The following is a 27,683-nucleotide window of genomic DNA, read 5'->3' on the forward strand; positions in this document are numbered from 1 at the left end:
AGGGTTAGAGCCCGAAGCATTGTTGGAAGACATTTGAAAAGAAGAAAAAACAAGTTTAGATTAGATATATAGAGTCCTTAATAAGACACCCAAATGTAATATTAAGGCTAGGACCCAACACAATACTTTATAACTTGGAAGAAGGATGCCGTAATCCAAGCTATAAAATATTTGAAGGTAGATAAATGACGATTCACCAATTTCCACCATGAAAAATGAAATAAATTATTAGGTTTTAATTGGTTTTGAAACTCCTAGATTCTTTTGAGATTCATTGAACTTTTCAAGGGCATGTTTCAATCTCGATTGTGCCCTTCAGGTTTTGTGACTGGGATGTCGAGGATCACAAAACAAGGTGTGAATAACCATGCAAATTCACTTGGTACCCTTAATATTATCACCTAATCAATGTGTCGGTTAACCACACGCGCTCCACCGATCTATGATAAACATTAAGTCACCCTTTGCCATCCTTACTAGTGCAAGTTAGTGTGCCGGTTAACCACACACGCTCCACCAACGACTTGGTAAGGTACAAAGTGTAAATTTCATGGGTTAGCACCAAATTCATATTTTCCTAAAGTAACTAATATAGGGAATTTATAAAAAAACATTTAGTTACTTTTATAATAATCTTTATACTTTTAATGAGAATTAAAGTCATTGTCCTACCCGTTCGGCTAACGACCCTCCACCAGTCAAGGAAGCGGTGGGTGAGAGTGGACACTCATTAAGTTGTCATTTTATATGCAACAACCTTATACCCCCTTATAGATCGGCTTCGTGAATGAGTCCTACTAATGGTAAAATGACTTGATCTTATACATATATATATATATATATATATATATATATATATATATATATATAAATATTAACCATTAATCTTATAATAGTATAAGGGTTGAATTTTAACTTTTAAAACTCTAAGGGTTGGAATTAAAGTATTTAATAAATGTGTGAGACTTTACAAATTCCAAAACTTGAGGGCAAGATTTGAACAATTCAAAAACTTTTCATTTCATAATTTATGAGTTAATGGTTCATAAAAAGAAGACTCTTCATTTTATGTAACTTATGTGTTCTTAAATGGACTTTAAAAGAAGTGACTCTTGGTAATCCATAACTTGAGGACAAATTATGGATTCCATTCAAACACATAATGATACAGAATTAACTAACAAACAATTTGCAAATAATTCTATGATTTAACAAAACTCATAAGTACATGAACATTCATATCAACAATTTTAAGAATCATATGAACACCTATAAAACTTGGAATTTTGATATTAGCCTTTGAAATTGGATTACCATAATCATTACAACATCAAAAACAAGTTTTGTAAGTCAAAAACAGTTTAGTGTAATGATTCTAGTCCAATTCCAGCATAAAAATTCGAAAAATTGCATTTTGGGCCTCCTACTCGTCCAGTGCATGGACCTACTCGACGAGTAGGATGAAGATGTACATGGACTCGTCGAGTCCCCCCATGGACTCGGCGAGTTCACTGTGTAGACAGCAAGTTTTTTGATTTTTCAACAAGTTTGCATCAAGTATCAAGAAAACAAGCCTAGGCTCTGATACCACTGATGGGTTTTGAGCATTCTAACACTCCTAAGGTGTACATGCAACCCTAGAAACCTTGGATCTATGTTTTCTCTAAGATACATGCAAATAATAAATTTCCAAGGTTTACATCCTAACTAGCATGGCATGGGGAACTTGAATCATAAAATGCTAGAAGAATTACATACCTTTTAGTAGTGGTTGATTCCTTGGAGTTTGAGAGACTAGCACCAATAATGTGGATGCCTCAAATGGAAGTCACAAATCACCACAAACTTTGGAAAACTATGAGAATGTATGTGCACACTCTAGAATTCGGCTACCTCCTTTCTCACACACAACTAGTGCCAAATCAAGTGCCAAAGACTCCTTTATATAGTGTGGAGGATTAGGGTTACATCCATGTAAACCCTAATACCCATGACTCTTCCTTTCCAAGGATCCATGGGTTAAAAGCTCCATGGAGTATCCATGGACTTCCATGCAAGCCTAGCCCATTCCAAATGAGTATTAGCCCACACTATACAAATACAAGAGCCCATATTTAATTAGTCACCTTTTTTATCACCAAATTAATTCTAAATTAATTTAAGATCAATACTAATTAAATAATATGATTTCATATTAATATATTATAACTTATAATATATTAATAAATCATAAACATACTATTCTCAAAAGATTATCCATATAAATTGTTCGGGTGAAGTGCAACCCAAATGGACCATGCCTGGTCGGGTCAAGTATATACCAAATAAAGTTATGGACTTAGACACCTTATCCAACAATTTCATGTGACTGAAATTGGTGAAATGCTTCTACCTACCTAAAATAGTTTTGTGATATGACTACGACATCCCTCTTCATATTACGGAATGAAAATATGGATCCTAGCCTCAATTTTAATTTTGGGTTAATAATTAGGGATTAAAATCAACTAACTTGAATTCTCTTTTTTCCCACTTTTTAGATGTTTAATCAAGATAGAAATGGTCTTACTCGTTCTTATGGAAATGTTTTTCCTCGTTCTTCTGGAGATGGTCTTCCACATTTTGATCAAGGTGAAAATGTCTTCCCTTCTTTGGTCAATGGTAGAACTGGACGTCATCTCTCTTCAATTCTTCCACCTCCTCCTTCTGTGACTCTCCCGAGGTCATGTTTTCCTCAAGTTAAAAGATATGAGACTACTCAAGCCCGAATTTGTAAACACCAAGATGGAGACTATGTGTATGCGCATGTTCTGAAAATGAAATCGTACATTGACAAACTGGGAAGAATGGGTGACGTATTCCCGAAAGAGCAGGCCAATGATTTGGTTCTTTTGTTGCTTCCATAGTCATATGGTCATTTCATTAAGAACTTTCGTATCAGGAATCTCGACGTGACCCTAACTGATCTGACCTATATGTTGATAGTTTTTGAAGCATAAATGCTTAACAACACAACCGAAGCAGAAATGCTTATAGGGTCTAATTCCAAGAGTTCCATGGACATTGACAGTGATAATATTGGCAATCTAGAAAATATTTCTCTTCCCAATCAAAAGGGATCGGCCAAGGCCAAACCGTTTGATTGTATGGTAAAGAGAAAGGTTCATTCTAAGATTATTCCGTATGTTGATCCCAATGAGTACATTTCTTTCTACTACCAATTGAAACGACATTAGAAGAAAAGTTGCCCAAGATATCTAAAGGGTCTTAAAGATGGTAAAGTCAATTCGTGTGACTCTACTTCAGGTACATCCATTATCTAACTCCATTATTTTAACAAGTTCCTATACATAGACTGTTAATACATAATGTGATGATCATATTTTGATGGTATTGCATGATATTAAAGAAAGAAGGAAGCTTGAAAAGTGAGTTGAATCTGATCGTGGGAAATGTACTTTAGTCACATGGTTGAATGGTCGGAATTTGGAGCTACTACTAAGGAGTTTGGATAGTTTTAATAGTTTGCTATTACTTATCAGAGATATCTAGAAACATAGTTTTCTTTTATGCATTGTAAGTACAAGTTCCAATTTTCTATTTGAATAAAAATGAAGTTTTGTTACCCTATTTTATATTTCCTTGCAATGACATTTTTTAGTGGATTTCTAATAAATGTAACATTAATACTGGATACTGACTCTTCTAGAACATGCTTATGGCATTGTCATTTTGACCAAATGAAAAGAAATCTTATCACTAAGTTTCAATTGGAAAGAAACTTGGAGTCATACAATTCGAATTGCATGATGCATGAAAATCTTGTTCATTGGAAAATTATGAGAAAGTCATTGTTCACATAATTATGTGAGGAAAGTGAAGGATTGATGGATCTAGTGCATGTTGATGGACTTTTCAGATCCACCACAAGGGACGATAACTCTGTTCGTCATGATTTACTGATGCTTCAGTGAATATGATTGTGTTTATAAGATTAAGAAGGATTATAATACTTTTGAAAAAGGTTCAAAGAGTAGCAGAACGGAGAGAATAATCTATTAGGCAGAAAGATAAAAGATTCTCCAATCTGAAAGGAAAGGATAGTACTTTAGTATCATGTTTTATGATCATCTTAGTAATTGTAGAATTGTATCAAAATTGATCATCAATGAACATCTTAGTGAAAATGTATGAGTAAGAAGAGGAATCGAACATTATTGGAAATGATTCGATCATAGATGAGCCATACTTTGTTCCAATCAAGTTTATAGTTATGCTCTAGTCACTTTAAATTGTACCTTGAAACTTATTTCAAACTATGAAGGTTGATAACACCTCGTAATATGTGGAGTAATAATTCTTTCCTTACTCTAGCAAATTTAGAATTGGAGTTGTGATGTTTTTGTTGATCGAGAAACAAAAGATAAACTGAGTCCAATTCTATGAAGTGTTTTCTTGTTAGGAATTCGCACGAACTTTTGAATATTTGTTTTAGCTCATCAAGGAATGTTCCTTGAGAGAAAAATCATATGCCAAGAAGTCGGTGGGAGTCGTTTTGATATTGAGAAATGCAAGAGTCAACCGACAATGATCCTTTTAGTTATCACTAGCACGCAACCTGAGGTTGAATAACCTATTGTGTTTTTTTAATTGACACATTCTTATTTCTGTGCACTTCCAGTTAAGTTGACAATGCTTATGAGTTCTGTGTTTTTCATTTAACTACAGAAGAAAAGTGCATTGGTCAGTGAAAGTACACTGATCAATATAGGTTTGATGCTAACGACACAAAAGCACTAGTAGGCCTTGAGTTGCCGGAAAGCAAGAAAGTAAGAATAGCGAAGTTCACTCCATGGGGAAAACTAAGTCTGTATTTTGTTTGTCCTAATTCTTGTCTTATGACAATAGGTTGAAAATGAAAGATTCACATGGATAGGAACATATGCACCTTCAAATCTAAGTGACAAAATATATCTCTCTAATTCATGAAAATGATTATGAGGAAATACTTTCGATGACAGATTTTAAAGATCTGATAAAGATCAATATGGATATTGGTTGTCTTGATTGCATTCTCTTATTCATAATATGATTATAGCATCCCTCTTCATATTTCGATTTGTGAGGAATGGTAAGGAATTGTTTGAACTTTCAAGAGACATATCTATCAAGTCTTGAAGGGTTTAAACACACACATATTATCCAAGGTGTATAAGCTTGAGAAGTCTAGTTAGAGACTTAATGAAGCATCACGTAACATAAATATGCACTTCTTTAAGAAAGTCAAAGGGTATTGATTTCTAAAAGTCCATTTGATTTATGGGTACATGTCAAAGCTAGTGGGAGCGTAACTGTTTTGCTGGTATTGCATGATGACAACTTTTTCATGGGAAACATTGTCTCTCGGGAAATGTTTCGCTATGATAAACCTGAAGGAGAGGGCACTCATACTTCGTTTCAAATCTAAAGGTTTAGATTGTATAGTTTAATGGAGCTTGGTAAAATCATATATGAATAGCATGTTGAAATGTTTCAACATAGGAGATTCTATATAGAAATATTATAGAAAGAAATTGAACAAATATTAAATCCGTGTACAAGTAATAATGAGTCGAGTCTCTTATGCTGTGGTTATAGGATCGATCACATATGCTATAATATTCGCCTATTCTAACTTTTTTAAATGCCTTGAGCATTGTGGGAAAATGATTAGAATTTTGTGTGACTAAAGTTGTTAGATAACTATCAAGAACATTCTAAGGTTTTACCAAAGATTGCTTGCTTGTGGACAGTTGGAAGTGTGATATTATTTGGGACGGACCATAGTGACACGTTTTGGATTGAGATGACTCTTGGTTAGAATTGATGGTCATATGGGAATATGGAAATGTTTAGATAATGGGAGATGGTTGTATAGTGTACATGTGAGTTGGAAATTTTAATGCAAGAGAAGTGTTCAAGGATTGTACCTTGATTTTGAGACTTCATAACCATGAAATTGTTCCGAGTAACAAGTTCCAGTGAAACATTCTATAATATCGAAGGCTCGATCTTTGTGACTTTAGAACCTTGACATCACAGAAGGTCAATGCGTGTAAAGATGAAATCCCACTACATCTTAGATAATAATAAGAATTTAGAATTGTGACATGAGCATCATCGGAGTAATGTCTAGTCAATCTGTTCATAAAGGAAGGACCATCGAGAGGCATAATATGCATGTTTATAACATGGCATGACTGATGTTATTTAATTCAAGTGGTTAGTTGATTACTCGAAACAATATACAATGAATAAATTTGTAATTGTTATGGTGATTAAATAATATAGATTTATTTATATCCAATGGGTTTGATACCATAGTTAATTAGTTTATTATTGTGTTTCACTTTGCATGTTTACTTCCCTGAGTAATTTAAATATGATTCAAAATTCCACAGTCGGTCACACTTTTGGGAGTGGGTAGTGAATCAAGATTGTCATGAATCGTTTATAGATTGTCCATAGGGATTGGACATTGCATACAGATTGCTGCAATATTCACGAGTACTTGGAAAATAGGGATTTTAAGTATTAGATAAACCCACTCTTAAAGATTACTTCATGGATTCAATCACAAGTAATTCTAAGATGATAATATCTACTATTCATTAAATGGAGATACATAAGTTGTAATTTTCAAGTCAATTGTGCATTGGTATTGTGTAAACGCATCAGTAACTTGATGTTATAAAACATAGCGTCATGTGCAATTTGATAAGTAAAGGTTATAATTATGTAGTCAAAGTTTATTTGTTCCCTTTTCCTTAACAGGAAAAGTGATATCTTTTGGGCCCCTCGGTGATTTGAGTTGATCTATTTGAACCAGTCATGGTCCGAACTAAACTGATGTGTTTGATTTTGTAGTCTGAATTTGATCATAAACTCAAAGACCGAGAAACAAACAAATGAACATGAGGTTGATCATTTAATCCATGACTTTGTTCATACTATATCTTGTATAACGAAGGAATAGTTGATCACTTATCTTAGGCCCAACATTTGATTTGAATCAGAGTTCAGCATTGGCTTTGGAAAACACACTTTGTTGTTTGGTTCAAGGTTATACTTGCAGTTGTAGTTAAAGATGTTGGGTTTTGAGCACTATAACACTCCTATGGTGCACATGCAACCTAAATGCTTTAGATCTATGTTTTATCTAATTATACATGCATATTTTTCAATTTTCCAAAGCATTGTCCTAACTAGCATACAAATTGCCAAATGAATAATACATCTAGTTAGATGACATACCTTTTTGAAGGACTAGTAGTTCTTGACCTTTGAAAGCTTGAGCACCCCAAGTGTGATGCCTCTAATGGTTCACAAACACCAATATGCAAAAGGTGGCTTAAGAGAATAAGTTACTTAGCTCAAAAAGAAGGTGCAACTGATTTTGGTTCATGAGGGTTCTATTTATAGTGTTGCACATGCTAGGGTTACACTTTGTAAACCCTAATGACCCATGAATTTCCACATTTTCATGCTCCATGGATTTAACCTCCATGGATTATCTCATTGGATTAGCCCATCTAAATAATCATGGATCATTGGCCCACACTACAAGAATCATTGCTTTACATAATCAATCCCCATATATTTAATTAGTCTCTTTTGACCACAAAATTAATTCCAAATTAATTCTTGATCAATACTAATTAAATAATTTCATACTAATATATTATACTTGTAATATATTAATAATTCATAAATAACCTTATTCTCAAAAGTCGATCCTATCAAATTGCACTGGTGAAGGCAACCCAAAAGGACCATGCTACAATCGGGTCAAGTACATCCCAGTTATAGTTATGGGCTTAGACACCAAATCCAACAGTCTCCCACTTGGATAAGTCTAATAACTATTGCTACCAATGTGACTTCCGGATCCGACTTAGCAATCGTAAGCTTTCAAAAGTCGTTGTCGAACTCTGACCTAGTCAGTGATGCATCCTTCAGAATAACGGATCATATACTCCTCTGTTCTCAAGATATCTATGCGGACAAATACATGGAACATAGTCAGACATATTGTCCTACAATTTGTTTCCCGGTTTCCGATTCGTCTGACATAGAACATAACTGAACACATCAATTTAGTTGTGACCGGGCCCGACACATAGTCAAAACAGAATCATCGAGGGGCCCAAGATATCGCTTTTAATCCTCTTAGGATAAAAGAAACAGATAAATTTCGACATTATAAGGTTGTACTAACTACTCATCAAATCATGCACAACGACACGTTTTATAACATCAAGTTACTGATGCGTTTTCATGCCATCAATGCACAACCAACTCGTAGTCAACAACTCATATATCTTGGTTTGAAGATTATATGATATTATCGTCTCACAATTACTCGTGATAAATTCCATGAAGTAATTCAGGTGAGCACGGGTTGAATCCAATACTCAAATCTTATTTCAGGAGCACTCATGAATGGTGTAGCAAACTTTTGCTATGTCTAACTCCTTAGACAATCTGCAGGCCAACTCATGACAGTCTTCTTTCATACTTACTTCCAACGTATGATCGACTGTGGATAGTTTGAATAATAATAATAATTATTATTCTCGAAGTCAAAACATGCAAAGTGAAACAATAGTAAATAATTGACACAAGACAGTAAGTTTACTTATAAATAAAACTCCTTTTATTCAATCATCAAATGTCAATTACAATTTAGATATTAAAGGTTTCTATTTATCTAACTACTAAAACTAATAGCGTCCGTTAGCCCAATGCCCCTTGCATGCTGCAAGTGCTTAACCCTAGTCAGTCCCTTTGTAAGGGGATCTGATGGGTTGTCCTCTGACGATATCCCCTTTACCACGAGGTGCCCTTCTTCTACTTGATGTCTTATGAAGTGGTATTTCCTATCGATATTTTTAGATCTACCATGATCTCTCGGTTCCTTGGTTAAGGCAACCGCCCATTCATTATCGTAGAAAATCTCCATAGGCTCCTTTATGGATGGAATGACTCCAAGGTCTCCGGTGAAGTTTTCCAACCATATCGCCGCCTTCGATGCTTCGCTTGCTGCTATGTACTCTAATTCGCACGTTGAATCAGCTACAGTCTCCTGCTTGGATCTTTTCCATGTCACTGCTCCTCCATTCAGGGTAAACACCCAGCCTGAATGAGAGCGGAAATTATCTATGTTGGTTTGAAAGTTGGCGTCACTATACCCTGTCACTCTCAAGTCATCACTCCCACCGAGGGTAAGGACCCAATCCTTAGTCCTCCGCATGTACTTAAGAATGTTCTTAACCGCAGTCCAATGAGCTTTACCAGGATTCCCTTGATATCTGCTGACCATGCTCAAAGCAAAGGCCACATCAGGGCGAGTACAAGTCATAACATACATGATCGAGCCAACTATGGAATCATATGGTATTCGACTCATTTCTGCTATCTCAGCCTCTGTACTCGGACTCTGAGTCTTACTCAGATTGGTATTGCTTTGGATAGGTAAGTCACCTTTCTTGGACTCCTCCATGCTGAAACATTTCAACACCTTGTCCAACTAGGTAGTTTGACTAAGTACTATTAGCCTTTTACTCCTATCTCTCAATATCCTTATCCCTAGAATATAAACAACTTCTCCGAGGTCCTTCATAGCGAAACACTTCCCAAGCCAGGACTTAACCTCCTGCAAGGTTAGGATGTCGTTTCCTATAAGCAGTATGTCATCTACATTCAATACCAGAAAGCTCACTATACTCCCACTAGCCTTGACATATACACAGGACTCATCCTCGCTTCTCGAAAAACCAAACTCTTTGACTTTCTCATCAAAACAAAGATTCCATCAGCGAGATGCTTGTTTTAATCCATAAATGGATTTCTCAAGCTTACACACTCTATTAGGGTACTTTGCATTGACAAAATCCTCTGGTTGACTCATGTAAACATCGTCAGCCAACTTTCCATTAAGGAAAGTGGTTTTGACATTCATTTGCCATATTTCATAGTCATGAAATGCAGCTATGGATATCATAACCTTTATAGAATTAATATTCGCTACTGGTGAGAAGGTATCATCATAGTCAACTCCCGGAATTTGAGTAAAGCACTTCGTAACCAGTCACGCCTTATATGTGTGTACTTTCCCATCCATGCCGGTCTTCTTCTTGAAGATCCATTTTGCACCCGACTGTCTTACGACCCGGTACATTGTCAACCAAGTTCCAAACTTGATTGTCATACCTGGAATGAATCTCGCTGTCCATAGCCTCTTTCCACTTCGCAGACTCGTGGCATGCCATGGCTTCCTTGTCGTTGTTAGGTTCATACAGATTTACCAGTGTGCTATCACTGATAAACGTATCACCTTCTGTAGTAATATGGAAACCATAAAACTCAGGTGTATTTCTAACTCTATTGGAACGCCTCAGAGGTAAGGACTCGTCAATTGGATCAACTGGAGTTTCCTCTTCAGGTTGATTGCTTGTGTTTGAGGTTCCTTCACCGCTTGAATCTTGAAGCTCTTCAAGGTCAATTTGCCTCCCACAGTTTCCTTGGCCTATGATTTCTCTCTCACGAAAGACTCCTCTCCTCGCAACGAAGACAACATTGTCACTCGGTCTGTAGAAGAGATATCTAAAGGAATTCTGTAGGTAGCCGATGAAAATACATCGCTCACTCCGAGGTTCGAGCTTGTCGTGAGTTTCTTTTCTCACAAAAGCCTCGCAACCCCAAACTTTTATGTGGTCTAATGTGGGAACTTTACCTGTCCACATCTCGTGTGGTGTTTTGGAAACCTTTTTGGTAGGGACCATATTAAGGATATGGGTGGCAGTCTCTAAGGCATACCCCCAGAATAAGATAGGTAACGAAGCTCGACTCATCATGGAACGAACCATGTCTAGCAAGGTTCTATTGTGCCTCTCAGCCACACCATTAAGCTGTGGTGTCCTTGGTGGTGTCAATTGTGAAAAAATTCCACATTCCTTAAGATAGTCTAGGAACTCGATACTAAGATACTCTCTTCCACGATCGGATTGTAGCATCTTTACCTTCCTGCCCAATTGATTCTCCACTTCCTGCTTAAACTCTTTGAACTTTTCAAAGGTTTCTGAATTATGCTTGATTAAGTAAATATACCAATATATACTATAATCATCAGTAAAAGTCACATAGAAGCGGTTAGCATCCCTTATGGCGGTTCTGAATGGTCCACACACATCAGTGTGTATGAGATCCAACAGACCTTAACCCCTTTCACAAGTACCAATGAAGGGTGACTTGGTCATCTTTCCAAGTAAACAAGATTCGCAAGTGTCATCCGACTTCAAGTCGAAAGACACCAAGACTCCATCCTTTTGGATTTGGGCTATGCGTTTCTTGTTGACATGTCCAAGACGACAATGCCGCAAGCATGCTTTGTCCAAATCATTGGACGAATCAATATTCAACACATTATCCTAAGTTATCTACAATCATCACAGTTTCATATATACCATTGCAAGGTAACACTTCAAAATAAAAAACACCATTACAATAAGCATAAATACCACCATTTTCATCATTAAAAGAAAAGGTAAAACCTTGTTTATACAAACTGTGAAAGGAAATAACATTTCTCGCCAGATCAGCCGAGTAACAACAATTATTCAAATCTAAATTTAAACCATTACTAAGCAAAAAAGAATAAACTCCAATCTTGGTCACAAGCGACAATTTCCTATTTCCCATGATTAAGTTTATCTTCTCGTGCTCCACATCCCTACTTCTTTTTAGTCCCTGAAAATCAGAACAAATGTGAATACCACAACCTGTATCAAGGACCCAAGAATTAGCATGTGATGAGTTATTAGATTGAATAGTGTAAATACCTGCAAAGGAGGGCTTGATCTTGTCATCCTTTATGCCCTGCAAGTACTTGGGGCAGCTTCATTTCCAATGCCCTTTTTTATAACAGTAGAAGCACTCTGCTTCCTTCGGATTGGAAGAGGGATTAGTAGAACCAACTTTGGTGCCACTTGAAGAGGATCCATCAAGAGACTTTCCCTTGCGGCTCTTGTAGGGAGCCTTCCTCTTCTTTCCCATCCCATGTCCGATTGCCAGAACATGGGCATAAGTAGTAGTAGGAGTAGACACAACCGACTTGCCTTTCAGGTACTTTCTGCAGTCCTAAGAAGGCCTTGAAGCTTTCTAAGAGTGACCTCCTCCTTGTTCATATGATAAGTCATACGAAACTGATCATAACAAGAAGGTAAAGAGTGTAGAATGATATCTATGGCCAACTCTTCATCAAAAGTGACATTCAATTTAAGCAAGCGGTCCACAAATCTCTACATCTTTTGCAAGTGGACCGTGATGGGTTCACTATCCTTCATTTTGGTTGTGATCATGAAGGCAATGATCTTATACCTCTCCTGCCGAGCTCTTTGATGGTATCTTTCCATCAAATCTTGATACATTTCATAAGGATAGTAGTCCTCATAGGACTTCTGCAGCTCAACAGTCATGGTAGCAATCATTAGACACGACACCTTTGTCCCATCCCTCTCATGAGTAGTATGTTCAGCGATTTGTTCAGGAGTAGCAGTGGTGACATCAATCTCCTTAAGCTCTTTATATAGGACATATTCTTTGTCCTCATAACGAATAGCCATTCGGATGTTTCGAATCCAGTCATTGAAGTTCGAGCCATCGAAAATGACCCTCCCACATAGGTTCATGAGGGAGAAAGAGCCTGAAGGGATTGGGTTGGAAGCATTGTTTGGGACAGACATCTGAAAAAGAAGAAGAACAAAGTTTAGGTTAGATGATAATCCTTAATATTACACCCAAATGAAATATTAAGGCTAGGACCCAACACAATATTCTACAATTGCGAAAAGGGATGCCGTAATCCAATTGTAAAATATTTGAAGGTAGGTAAATGACGATTTACCAATTTCCACCATGAAAAACGAAATAGATTATTAAGTTTAAATTGGATTGAAATTCCTAGATCCTTTGAGACTCATTGAACTTTTCAATGGCATGTTTAAATCTTGATTGTGCCCTTCTAGTTTGTGACTGGGATGTCGAGGATCACAAACAAGGTGTGAATAACCATGCAAATTAGCTTGGTACACCTAATGTTACAAATCACCTAATCATTGTGCCGGTTAACCACACACGCTCCATTGATCTATGATTAACATCAAGTTACCCTTTGCCACACATTGTCAGTCCCAGATTCGTGTGCCGGTTAACCACACACGCTCCACTAACGACTTAACAAGGTGCAAAGTGTAATTTCATGGATTAGCACCTTTTTCACATTTTCCTAAAGTAACTAAGACTGAGAATTTAATAAAAGTTTAGTTACTTTATTTTTTATCATTATACTTTTAATGAGGGAGAATTAATGTCATATCCTACCCTTTCGGCTAGCGACTCTCCACCAGTCAAGGAAGCGGTGGGTGAGAGTGGACACCCATTAAACTACCATTTTATAGGCAGTAACCTTATACCCCCCCTTATAGACTGGCTTCGTGAATGAGTCCTACTAACGGTAAGACCGACTTTGTCTTATATATATATATATATATATATATATATATATATATGAAACTTATAATATTATAAAGTATAAGGGTTGAATTTTAACTTTTAAAACTCTAGGGTTTGGAAATAAAGTTTCACTAGTGTGACTTTACAAATTCCAAAACTTGAGGGCAAGTTTTGAAACTTGTCAAAACTCTTCACATTCATAACTTATGAGTTTAATTGGATTTTAATGTATGAGACCTTTCATTTTCCATAACTTGAGGACAAGTTATGAAGGTCATTAAAATTCATTTAGACATTTTCTAACAACTAAAATATCACATAATTCATGGATGATCTAACCAAACTCATAAACAAGATAAATCTAAATCAACAATTTGCAAGCAACTTTGTTTATCATATAAACCAACAATTATTTTTAAAACTTTGACAATTATTTTGTGGTTGGATGAGTACAAGCACTACCATATCATAAAAACCATTTCCAATCATTCAAAACAGTTTGTGGTAGTGTTCGCAATCCAAACCAGGCCAAGAAAACCGAAATTATGCAAACAGAGCCTTCAAATCGTCGAGTGTATGAACTGACTCGCCGAGTTGCTCTGTTACTGAGTGGAATTGTCGAGTCAGTTCATGTACTCGGCGAGTTCACTAGTCAGGTGCAGGAAAAATGACTTTTTCAGCTTTGAAAAATTTGCAAGCATCAAATATAATAAAAAACAACCCTAGGCTCTGATACCACTGTTGGGTTTTGAGCACTATAACACTCCTATGGTGCACATGCACCCCTAAATTCTTTATATCTATGTTTTCTCTAATTATACATGCATATTTTTCAATTTTCCAAAGCATTGTCCTAACTAGCATACAAATTGCCAAATGAATAATACATCTAGTCAGATGACATACCTTTTAGAAGGACTAGTAGTTCTTGACCTTTGAAAGATTGAGCACCCCAAGTGTGATGCCTCTAATGGTTCACAAACACCAATATGAAAAAGGTGGCTTAAGAGAATATGTTACTTAGCTCAAAAAGAAGGTGCAACCGATTGTGGTTCATGAGGGTTCTATTTATAGTGTTGCACATGCTAGTGTTACACTTTGTAAACCCTAATGACCCATGACTTTCCACATTCTGATGCTCCATGGATTTAACCTCCATGGACTATCCATGGATTATCTCACTGGATTAGCCCATCTAAATAATCATGGATCATTGGCCCACACTACAAGAATCATTGATTTACATAATCAATCCCCATATATTTAATTAGTCTCTTTTGACCACAAAATTAATTCCAAATTAATTCTTGATCAATACTAATTAAATAATTTCATATTAATATATTATACTTGTAATATGTTAATAAATCATAAATAACCTTATTCTCAAAAGTCCATCCTATCAAATTGCACTGGTGAAGGCAACCCAAAAGGACCATGCTACAATCGGGTCAAGTAAATCCCAGTTATACTTATGGGCCTAAACACCAAATCCAACAAAAGAATTATCCAAGTAGGAGACTGTTGGATTAAGGTGTCTAAGCTCATAACTAAATTGGTATATTCTTGTAATTAAAAGCAAAGTCCTTTTTGGGTTGCCCTCATAACGAGAAATAACTAGAAATGATATTATGAGAGAGAAGAAAAATGTTTGTTAATATATTATATGATTAATATATTAATTGGAAATAGATAATTGATTTGTTAATTTATTATGTGATTAATAAATTGATATGAGATCAATAGTTAAATAATTGATTTGTTAATTTATATGATTAATAAATTAATAAGATAACTAGCATCCTACATATATCTATCGGGGCCAGAACGTGGTCTTACGTTCAATTTCTAGGAACCACCACCTGGTCATTCATACATATGCCAGGGGCCACCACCTAGTCTTCCATGCAAGTATCATACAGACAACTAGCATCCTACATAGTATAGTGAGAAGACTCACCTTGCCGACGCATTCGACAACTAACAGCTCTTACAGCCAACAAATGGGTGCTAAACACCTCCTAATAACCACACAAGTAAAACCTTAAGTCTATCTTATAAAAGATAGAAATTTGACCAAAAGTGAAACAATGCCAAAAGTCAACGGTCAAAGTCAAAGTCAAGGTCAATAATTATCATCAGCAAGCCTCCACGTCGTGAACTCCCTGTGGCCACGTCGTGAGCACAAAAGGCCAAAACAGTCGGGATGATCCCCAGTCGCCACATCGTGGCAGCGAGAAGGCCACACTGTGGGAACTGGGACTAAACAACTTATTGGATTAAGTTGTTTTCCATCATCCTTAGGAGATCTAAAGCTCATATCCGATACCCCAAGGTCTTGATGGATTAAGTTTCCAACTTTATCAATTAATACATCCCCATAAGCCAATATCTTGAAACCTAGGCCCTTAATGGCAACTTAAGGCATAAAACCAACCATTAAGCACTAAATCCTTAAGATCTCAAGTCCATAATTTCTAGAAGGGTTTTCTACTCTTAAACCACGATAAAAATCATTGCTTTATGGACATGTATGTCTCTTCCCAAATTAGGTCAAAATCATGAAGAAATGAGCTCAACCTTGAGTATGAGTCCAAAAACACCAAGGAACCATAGATCTAGAACATATAATTCCAAAAGGACCTCAAGGATCCAAAAAGTTTCCAACTTTATGGGATCCATTCCTTCAAACTCCCACATCATGAAAAAAGGGACAAAGAACTTAGATCTAGAAACATGTAACAAAAAAGCTTGAATCTTGGACACTTATAAAGGCTAAGAATATGCACAAGAGGATGATGATGAAGTTTCTTTGCTGGATCAACACACTAGAACACCATCTTTTTCTTCTTCAAGCTTCCAAAACACCAAAATGAGCCAAGAATCACCAATGGGGATTAGGATTAGGGTTTCTAAGGTTTGAGAGTGATGGAGGTTGAGGAGGATACCATAATCCTCTGGATAAGATGCTTAAATATGAGAGCAAAACTAAAATCATGGGCTTGGGCCAGAACAGCTGCCACGTCATGGCCACCTTATTGCCACGTCGTGGTACTCGTTAGATAAACGTGCTGCATATTGGCTCGTCACGTTGCGAGCTACCTATGGTCTCGTCGTGACACATGATTTTTTTCCAAAATCCATGCCTTTGACTCCTTTATGCCCTATACTTATCCAATCTGAAAAAACGGGTGTCACAACTCTTCCCCACTTAAATTGGATTTCGTCATTGAAATTATTCCTTACAACCTACTCTGCTACACGAGCCGGCCCCATCTGAAATTTCCTGAATGCAAAAATAGAACTGAGAAATCATCTCACACAGACGACCACCTTCCGATACAGCTACCGAAACCCAATATTAGCGGAAATCACATGCACCGATGAAGAACAAACCTTAACTCGCCACCACTTTAACCAACAAAGAGACAGTTCTATTACTATGCCCGCATCTGATAACCTTATACCATGCCTAACTTCCATACATACAAAATCGTTCAAACCACAACCAAAATGACTCTAATCCGCAACCTGAACCGACCAAAGACCCCTCCGACCCTGAATTATCACACTGATAATGGGAAATCAGAATACCTAACCATTCGCCGATGTCGATAACCTTGCTCTCGAATACGAAAGCGGCTCCCAACACGAGTTTCAATCATCGGTGCCATACCAATAAATACCTCGCATCCTACTAACCAAAAATTTTCATATTTGATCTATCCAAGATCTCCTAATTCCAAGTTATCCTACAAATAAACTAGGATGCAGAATCCCCGACCGATTATTGAAACTGTCAACCTCACACGCGGCCGCACCACGAGACTTCAACCAAGAGTCTAATTGCCAAAGGCGATCCTATCCTTTCCTCCAACACGGCTCCAATAGTCCTTCAATCCAACAAAGGACGACTTAACCAACCAACCCACGAACAATAACCAATATGTTACACTTCAGGTGAATGCTACAGGACAAGCCGTAGTCTTACACCGCACTCGTCCTGAAATCGGCCTACAATCCACCTCAATTCTATGAATGTTGTGGCCCTACCACGGTTTGACAACCATACCCACAATGGCCTATCTTGATCTAATGATTTCTATGTCCAGACCGAAGTCTACCAACACTCCCACCACCGCTTACCTAAACCTAGTGAATGCTACGAGCCAACCCGTATTCTTACAACACTTCCACAACTGACTATCAACCTGGTGAATCCTACAAGTAACCCTGCAGTTTTACAACACATCCACCACTGTCATGGGCCCAACCTGTGGTCTTTCCAACTATCCACAAGAATATCCATCCAAAATCAACATGATCCGAAACTCCAACCTGCTAAACCCCAGCAGGCATTCGGGTCGTGCTTCGAACCCCAAATCCTTCATCAGACAAGAACATGCAGAGAGATCCTCACACAACCCTCAAGCTGGAACTAGTCACAAACCCAAAATACGTCACTGTAGATGCTTCACACCCTAGGACGAGATAACCTGGATCCTCAACATTTGTTTCCCTGATTAAAATTGACCAATGAACAGTATTCCTTGCATAATATTCGACTCAACTCATAGCCAGAACTGGCTCTCCTTTTTCCCGTCGACTCAACCCAATCTTGCAAGAAGTAATATTCCATAACCAAACAATCTTGGGTATACACACCCCAAAGAAGGGTATACACTTCACTATACTCGACGAAAGATCGACACATCCAAAGCACTGTCCACTAATACATCTTCGAGGTCTTCAAACAAACTCAACTGATGACAAAGAACGAATAAACCTCTATCGAAAATGGATAGATGAAAAATAAACAGGTCCACTTACTACTAAACAAAACCCATGTGGATACACATCAACCGCACCCTGAAGGAATGAACCTAACAACAACTAATCCTATACTCATGGTCTGACCAATCCCTCATTATCGTGAAATCATGAAAGATCTATACAAATTCTGAATACAATAACCCAATATCCTTGCACTGTAACTTCCTCGGACCCATTGCACCGAAACCATCAAAATATAACCGGATGTTGACCCTCAAAGAAGAACTCCCAGTTCTCCCCTCACGTAAGGCTCACTCTATCATTGGTCGATGTCTCCCATGTCGACGCCTAAGACCGGTCCAACCAGATACACTCTAAACATGACTCTTGGTATGAAAAATGGAATATGATAATCCCTCAAAATATAATAACCATACAATCATAAAAGAATCCCTGAACCTTAAGTGGAGACTTAAACACCTCGAACATTACATCTCACACAAAATCACATATCATAACATAAATGATAAAAAAAATAAGAAGGAAATGAATACGATACGCACCACCAACAACATCTAGCAGAGCTTAGGCTTCCTTGACCTGCAATAATTACACTCAGCTCCTCCCCGCTAGAGCCTCCATTCTGCCATCACGACCTTCAGTAATCCTCAGAGTAGCTGGAGTAGGTGCCCCTACCGCTCCACTCATCAATCTCGAACATTCGGCCTTCTTTTGTCCCACCTGGTTTAGTGAAAACAAATCGGGCTCGACCCATGTGAACAATCCCTGCTGACATGACCAATCCTACCGCACTTGAAGCAGCCCATACCCTTAGATCGATACACCCCATTATGTGGTTTCCCGCACTTTCCACAATAGCCGTGACCCTGCTGGCCTCTAGCTTGTGAATCAAAAGTCTTGGGCTTCTTCACAGAGCCCTCCGCTGTCTGCACCGAAACTGGCTTCATCTTCGTCCGGAGCTCTAAATCAATCTCCCGCTCTCGGGCTCTGGCAATCATATCCTCCAAGGTCTTGCAGCTCGATAGGCTCACAAACTCTCGGATGTCATCCCTCAGCATATCATGGTACTTTGTCTTCTTCATTTCCTCATCCACAACATACTGTGGGACCAACAAAGCCCTCTCCTTGAACTTGGCGGTGATCTCTGTCACATTCTCTATCGTCTGGAAAAGGTCCTGAAACTCCCTCGCCAACTATTTCACCTCAATTGCAGGTGAAAACTCTACACGAAACCTCGTCACAAAATCAGTCCATGACATGGCCGCAATGACCTCATCTCCGAAAGAGTGACTAACCTCCTCCCACCAGTCTCGGGCTCCATCCCTCAGAAGACAAGATGCAAATCCCACCTTCGATCCCTCAAGGCAAAAACTAGTTCGCTGAGCATTCTCCATATCAGCAATCCACCACCTACTAGCAATATGGTCCTTTTTCCCCCAAGAACTTTGGGGCTCCGCAAGCCATTAACTCCGGAAAAGAGAGAGTTCCTACCCCAATCTGACCCGCCGTAATCATCGCACGAAAAGCCCCAAGTCGCTCATCCAGCGGCTCCATAAAACACGTCCTTGACGGAAAGATTCACCTCCAAAATACTAAGAGCGATCTCATACGTAAAAAACTTGTGTATCCTCTCATCAATCGGCTCAACACCAGAACCAGAACCTCCTCCACAAGTGCCCATCACCATACTGAAAAGAAACCATGCAAATGATCAAAAATTATCCAAAGAATCCTCATTCTACCGGCTTCTTAGAGTCCGCGTGACTTTCCTTGATTCGAGTATGGATCTTGTGCTTTCGGTAGTATGGGCCAAATACTACCTTCCACACCTATCCATACTTTCTTCAAGAATCATCCTGAAACCCCTAAGTCACCTCCTCATAATGATACTCCCAAAACCCACTAAACAATGCACCATTCACACTAAGTCACTTCCTAGGATCTCATAGGATTCCCACCTCACCTTGCCATCAGATGCTGAAAGACTCCTTCTAATGTAAACTAACTACTTCATGAATACAATTACATGCAACAAAACTTAAATAACCTGTGACTAAAAGACCCAACATTATAACAGTTAGACTCGGACGAGAGCTGCGTATTATGGCCAAATCAATCATTCTAAAATTATTTAACCTTTGCAACATGTAACTTAGCATATTCATTTAACAGTTAATTCACATCAATAGGATTCCTACAAAGCACAAAGTAAGCAACATTCGAGCAGAAAAACTCTATAGGCCACAAAACATCAAATTGCATCCTTCCTAATAGGCATCTCTCCTAATAGGCATTCTAGCATGCGACCCTGAACATATCATTATGCTAACTTCTAGCATGAAAAACATTCCATAACACATATAACATATCAACATGTATGGGTATTCTAGGAATCACTTACTTGAGCTCGACTAATTGCACGCATCGCACCCCTTTCTTTTTAAAAATCTTTTAGAAGTTTTATTTTCTTTTAAAAAATATTATCAATTCCCCAGATTAAGTTCAGACACACCCGAGAGTGTGCCCGAATCCCTCAAACCAAGGCTTTGATACCAACTTGTAACATCCCGAAAATACCAACAAAAATTTTTCATTTTTAGAAACCATTTGTTCAAAACCAATCAAATCCGTACTACCATTTGTTCAAAACCATCAAATAAAAGTAATACCCAGTGCAGAAAAGTCATCAGTGGATGTTGTATAGTAAACTCTGCACTTCCCTTTGGAATTGGAAGTACCTGAAAATGTTTAAACCACAAAATCGTAAGCACAAAGCTTAGTGAGTTCCCCAAAATACCACATACCATACATAGGATAGAGAATGTTATGGGCCACCCATAGTCTTACTGTCACCATCATCCATGAGCCAATCATGCTCTTTTCTTGCCACGCTAGGAGCCAAATACTGGCCTTACATATAAATTCCAAGAGCCATCTCCTGTTCTTCCATGCAATCATCACAAAGACGACTAGCATCCTACATATATCTATCAGGGCCAGACCTTAGTCTTGCATATAATTTCAGGTTCCACCATCCTACATATATCTATCAGGGCCAGACCTTAGTCTTGCATATAATTTCAGGTTCCACCACCTGGTCTTTCATACATATGTCAGGGGTGACCACCAGGTCTTCCATGAAAGTATCATATAGACAACTAGCATCCTGCATAGTACAGTTAGAAGACTCACCTTGCCGACGAAGATCACAGCTAACAGCTCTCACAACCAACGAATGGGTGCTAAACACCTCCTAATAACCGCACAAGGAAAACCCTAATTCTACCTTCTAAAAGATATAAATTTGGCCAAAAGTCAAACCATGCCAAAAGTCAACGGTCAAAGTCAAAGTCAAGGTTAATAATTTTTATCAGCAAGCCTCTACGTCATAGCTTCCCTATGGCCACATCGTGATCACAAAACGCCAAAACAGTCGGACTCATCCCTAGTCGCCACTTCGTGGAACTAGGACTAAACATCTTTTTAACATCCCAAAAATTCAAATAACACTTTCATTTTTAAATTCATTCCAATCATCCGATAATCATATCAAAACAGTCGAAAGTATACCGTAGTAAAATAATATCATAGTACAAAATCCCAAAATCACGTGATGCGGAAAACATAGGTGGATGCAGTGTGATTAGGTCGGGCCCTTCCCTTTCGAGCTGGAAGTACATGAAACATAAATTGAAAACTGTAATCACAAAGCTTAGTGACCTCCCCCTAAAATACCCATATACCATACATACATAGCAATCAAGCATAAATGAGTCTATTTCACCCCCTTCGGTATCTATCAACAGACATTGGGTCTATGTCACCTCCTTCGGTATCTTTCAACCGATACTGGGTCTATTTCACCCCATTCTATATCTTTCAACCGGTACTAGGTCTATGTCACCCCCTTTAGTATCTTTCATCCGGTATTGGGTCTATTTCACCCCACAACTAAGCATAAAATCATATCAATGAAAGTCATAAAAAAAACAAGCATGAACAGGCATAGCATGAAAATGTCACGAAGACGACTATCATCCTCCTTACATAATCTAGTGGGCCAACATTGGTGCCTTCGACCCACGAGTACAGTGGAGGAAACTCACCTTAGACTGAAGATCTCAAATCACACTCAAGCTGCTGAATCGTGAAATCATCTCACTAATTCACAAATAATAAAACCCAAATTAGAATTTAGGTTAATAACCCAACCCAAGAGTTCAAACCCTAACTACCGACTTCAAGGTAAAAGGCTTATTAGTCCTTGCTTTATTGGGCCTAACCCACCAAGGCCCAATATAATTAGTCCCAAATCCCAAAATATATTTCATGCCCAAAATGGACCCAAGTCCAAAGGCCCATCACAGAAATGCTTGCGGCCCAACAAGGATCCAAATTCATAAGCCCATGGTCGCCCGAATTAAAAAGCCCAAAATGTCCCTATGGTGAGTACGCTCAGCGTACCATCAGTACGCCCAACGTACTCAAGACCCTCGCATCGACGGGACCTCAGGTGGATACACGCAACGTACGTCTAGGTATGCCCGACGTACGCTGCAGCTGGCCAATTCCTCCTTTTAAGGTGTTACTCAGTTAAGAACTAACGCCCAATTTTAGATCTAAGCTTTATAACACGTATTAAGCCATAAAGTTGCAAACTTTATGCTTTTGCATGCCTTATTGGGACTCAAATCATGAATTTAGCCTTCTATCTCTCTTAAGTGGTCACCAACTCATGCATGGTTGAGTTCTAACCTCCAAGATCCGATTTTTATGACTCCATGCACTCCTACGTGTTCAAAAAGAGAGCTTAAATGGTCTAGAGTAGTCCATATTCCATGAGACTAAAGTTATTGGACCAAAACTTCTAATTATACTCACCAAAAGAGATCTAAGCAATGAACCATCAAGGTAATAACTTTTTACCTCCAAAAGCTTGCAATGAAGAAGATATTCCTGGATCCTGAAGCTCCAACACCAACAATGTTCCACCACCAAGTTCCTTCTTCTTAAAGATCACAAAAGAACACCCAAAAACTCTCAATAAGCTCAAGAACACTCTGAATATGTCTAGGGTTTTGATATTAGCTCAAAAATGCAATGGAGGATGATAAGGTGAGGGGTTTAAAGGACTTAATGAGCTTAAATAGGGTGCAAACCCTAAAATTAGGGTTTGCCCCTCACTTGCGTACACCCTGCGTACACATGGGTATGCCCCGCATACGTAAGGGACACCCCGCCTCATGCAACCAATGAAGTACGCCCGACGTACATGTGTACGCCCAAGTACTCGAGCCCAAAGTCCAAACAAAGGAAAAATAAGTTTTAAGAGTTTTACCTGACAATTTAGGCATTACAATCTTAATGAATTAAGCTATTTTCCTTTATCCTTAAGTGCTCCGAAGCTCAGATCTGATACCCCTAAGGTGTTGATGGATAAAGTTTCTAACTTTATCCATTAATACATCCCAATAAGCGAAAATCTTAAAACCTAGGTCCTTATGGAAACTTAAGGCATAAAGCCAACCATTAAGCATTAAATTCTTATGATCTCAAGTCCACAATTTCCACAATGGTTTCCTACTCCTAAACCACCATAAGAATCATTTCTTTATGGACATGGATGTCCAACACATGTCTCTTCCCAAATTAGGTCAAAATCATGAAGAAATTAACTCAAACTTGAGTATGAGACCAAAAACACCAATGAACCAAAGATCTAGAACATATAATACCAAAAGGACCACAAGGATCCATAAAGAATATGGACAAAGAACTTAGATCTAGAAACATGCAACCAAAAAGCTTGAATCTTGGACACTTACAAAGGTCCAGAATATGAACAAGAGGATGATGATGACGTTTCCTTGCTGGATCAACACACTAGAACACCTTTTTCTTCTTCTTCAAATTTCCAAAGCACCAAAATGAGCCAAGAATCACCAAGGGGAATTAGGGTTAGGGTTTCTATGGTTTGAGAGTGATGGAGGTTGAGGACAATATCCTAATCCTTGGGATAAGATGCTTAAATACGAGAAAAACCCTCAAATCATGAGCTTGGACCAGAACCTTACTGTCACGTCATGGTACTCATTAGATGAACGTGTACCATATTGGATCGTCACATTGTAACCTTCCTATGGTCATGTCGTGACACATGATTTTTCCCAAAAACCATGACTTTGACTCCTTAATGCCCTATATTGATCCAATCTGGAAAACTGGTGTTACAACTATTCCCCACTTAAATTAGATTTCGTCCTCGAAATCATTCCTTACAACTTACTCTACTACACCAGCCGACCCTGTTTGAGCTTTCCTGAATGCAAAAACTGAGAAATCATCTCATACATATGACCACCTTCCGATACATCTACTGAAACCCAATGTTAGCAGAAATTGTTGGATAAGGTGTCTAAGTCCATAACTATTTCGGGTATGTACTTGACCCGATTAGCATAGTCCATTTGGGTTCCATGGCATTGCAATACTTGGATAGACCAAATTGAGAGAAAGGACACTTAAGGTTTATTAATATATTATAAGTTCTAATATATTAATAATATTATTTAATTAGTATTGATCAAAGAATTAATTTGGAATTAATTAAGTGATCAAAAAGAGACTAATTAAATATATGGGGTTGATTGTGTAAATCATCTATTCTTGTATAGTAGGCTAATGATCCATGTTTTGTATGTATTGGGTTAAAACCCATAAGGTGCTCCATGGATAGTCCATGTAGGTTACAAACCCATGGATCATGGAATATGGAAAGCCATGACAATTAGGGTTTACATGGTGTAACCCTACTTGTGTCACAAATACATAAGGACCCCTAGTCTAGCAAAATGGACTACTACTACTTGCACAAGTAAGAGGGCAATCCGATTTTGAGGTTTAGTGAAACTTCTCTCAAGGTTATTCCAAGTGTTGTAGTGTTGTGTGAGACATTTGACACTTTTTAAGATTCGAGACGTGGAAGACGGGATGTATGTTACTAAGCTCTTGAGGTAAACGGAGTTTGTAGGCTACGGGACCGATTCTAGCGAGGATCTCGAATGGTCCTATGTACCTCGGGTTTAGCTTCCCACCCTTTCCAAAGTGTATCATACCTTTCCAGGGTGAGACTTTTAGCAGGACACGGTCTCCAACCTGGAACTCCAAGGGTTATCGTCGTTTATCGGCGTAGCTCTTTTGTCTATCTCGTGAGGCTTTCAGTCGTTCTCGGATTTGTACGATCTTTTCGGTGGTTTCGCGGATGATTTCTGGGCCAGTGAGAGTGATGTCAGGGACTTGCCCCTTGGCTAGCTGCGTGTCGCCCACCTCAGCCCAACATAGAGGGGATCTGCACTTGCGGCCATAGAGAGCTTCGAAAGGCGCAACCTTGATGCTGGTATGGTAACTGTTGTTATAGGAAAACTCGACTAAGGGCAAATGGGTGTCCCACGACTTACCGAAGTCAATGACACATGCTCTCAACATGTCTTCCAAAGTCTGGATGGTTCTCTCACTTTGTCCATCTGTTTGAGGATGGTAAGTTGTGCTCATATCCAGCTTAGTTCCAAGAGCTTTCTGCAGGGACTGCCAAAATCTCGAGGTGAACCTGCTATCTCGATCGGAGATAATGGACACAGGCACACCGTGCAGTCAGACTATCTCTTGGATGTAGATTCGCGTGAGTCTCTCCATTTTGAAAGTTTCTTTGATTGGTAGGAAGTGAGCGGATTTCGTCAATCGATTGACTATTACCCAGATGGTGTCATACCCACTCGGAGCCTTGGGTAATTTGGTGATAAAATCCATAGTAATCCTTTCCCACTTCCACTCAGGTATATCCGGCTGGTGGAGTAGACCTGAGGGCTTCTGATATTCGACCTTCACCTTGGAGCAAGTCAGGCACTTGCCCACGAAGGTAGCGATCTCTGCTTTCATGTTCGGCCACCAATACAGTTTCTTGAGATCGAGGTACATCTTGTCCGAGCCTGGATGAACGGAGTATCTAGTCTTTTGAGCTTCGTTCATTACAACCTCTCTGTAACCATCGAAATTTGGGGTCCAGATCCGGTCCATGAGATAGTAGACTCCGTTTCCCTTGATTTCTAAGTTCTTTTCTATTCCTCTTAAGGCTTCACCCTACATGTTCTCTGGTTTTAAGGCTTCCAGCTGAGCCTCATTGATTTGCGCGGATAAATTGGAATGGATAGTCATGGTCAGTGCCTTCACTCTACGACCTGAGTACTCCTTCCGGCTGAGGGCATCTGCCACCACATTGGCCTTGCCGGGATGGTAGCGGATTTCGCACTCGTAATCGCTGAGTAGCTCAACCCATCGCTGTTGTCTCATATTTAGTTCCTTCTGGTCGAAAATATGTTGTAGGCTTTTATGGTCAGTGAAGATTGTGCACTTGGTTCCGTAGAGATAATGTCTCCATATCTTCAATGCGAAGACCACTGCTCCCAATTCCAGGTCGTGCGTTGTGTAGTTGACTTCGTGTGCTTTCAACTCTCTTGAGGCATAAGCGACGACTTTTCCCCGTTGCATGAGCACACAGCCTAGGCCCTGATTGGATGCATCACAGTAGACAACGAAGTCCTGCGTCCCTTCTGGCAGAGACAAGATAGGCGCGCTGCACAGGGCCTTTTTCAATGTTTGGAACGCAGTGTTTTGTTTTTCACTCCAACAAAAGGGTACGCCTTTCTGAGTCAGAGTGGTTAAGGGTTTGCCAATTCTGGATAAATCCTGGATAAACCTACGATAATAGCCAGCGAGACCCAAGAATTGACGATTTCTGTGGGCGTCTTCGGTGCTGACCAGTTCTCTATCGCTTTGATTTTGGATGGGTCCACGTGTATGCCTTCCTCGCTTACCACGTGACCTAGGAAGGTTACTTTTCGAATCCAGAATTCGCACTTAGAGTATTTCGCGTACAGCTTCTTCGTCCTTAGAGTTTCCAGCACCAATCTCAAGTGCTGTCGGTGTTCTTCCTCACTTCGGGAATAGACAAGTATATCGTCGATGAACACGATTACGAACTTGTCTAGGAAAGAACGGCATACCCGATTCATCAGGTCCATGAATACCGCCAGTGCGTTGGTTAGACCAAAGGGCATCACTACAAATTCGTAGTGACCATACCGAGTCCGAAATGTTGTCTTAGGAACATCACTCTCATGGACTCGCAGCTGATGGTACCCTGATCTTAGGTCTATTTTTGAGAAGTAACTGGCTCCCTGAAGTTGATCGAAGAGGTCGTCGATTCGAGGAAGAAGGTAACGGCTTTTGACAGTAAGCTTGTTCAGTTCGCGATAGTCAATGCACATCCGAAAGGATCCATC

The sequence above is a fragment of the Lactuca virosa genome, chromosome 4 (genome assembly GCF_052849685.1).
Source record: "Lactuca virosa cultivar CGN04683 chromosome 4, Lactuca_virosa_CGN04683_v6, whole genome shotgun sequence".
NCBI classification, from domain to species: Eukaryota; Viridiplantae; Streptophyta; class Magnoliopsida; order Asterales; family Asteraceae; genus Lactuca; species Lactuca virosa.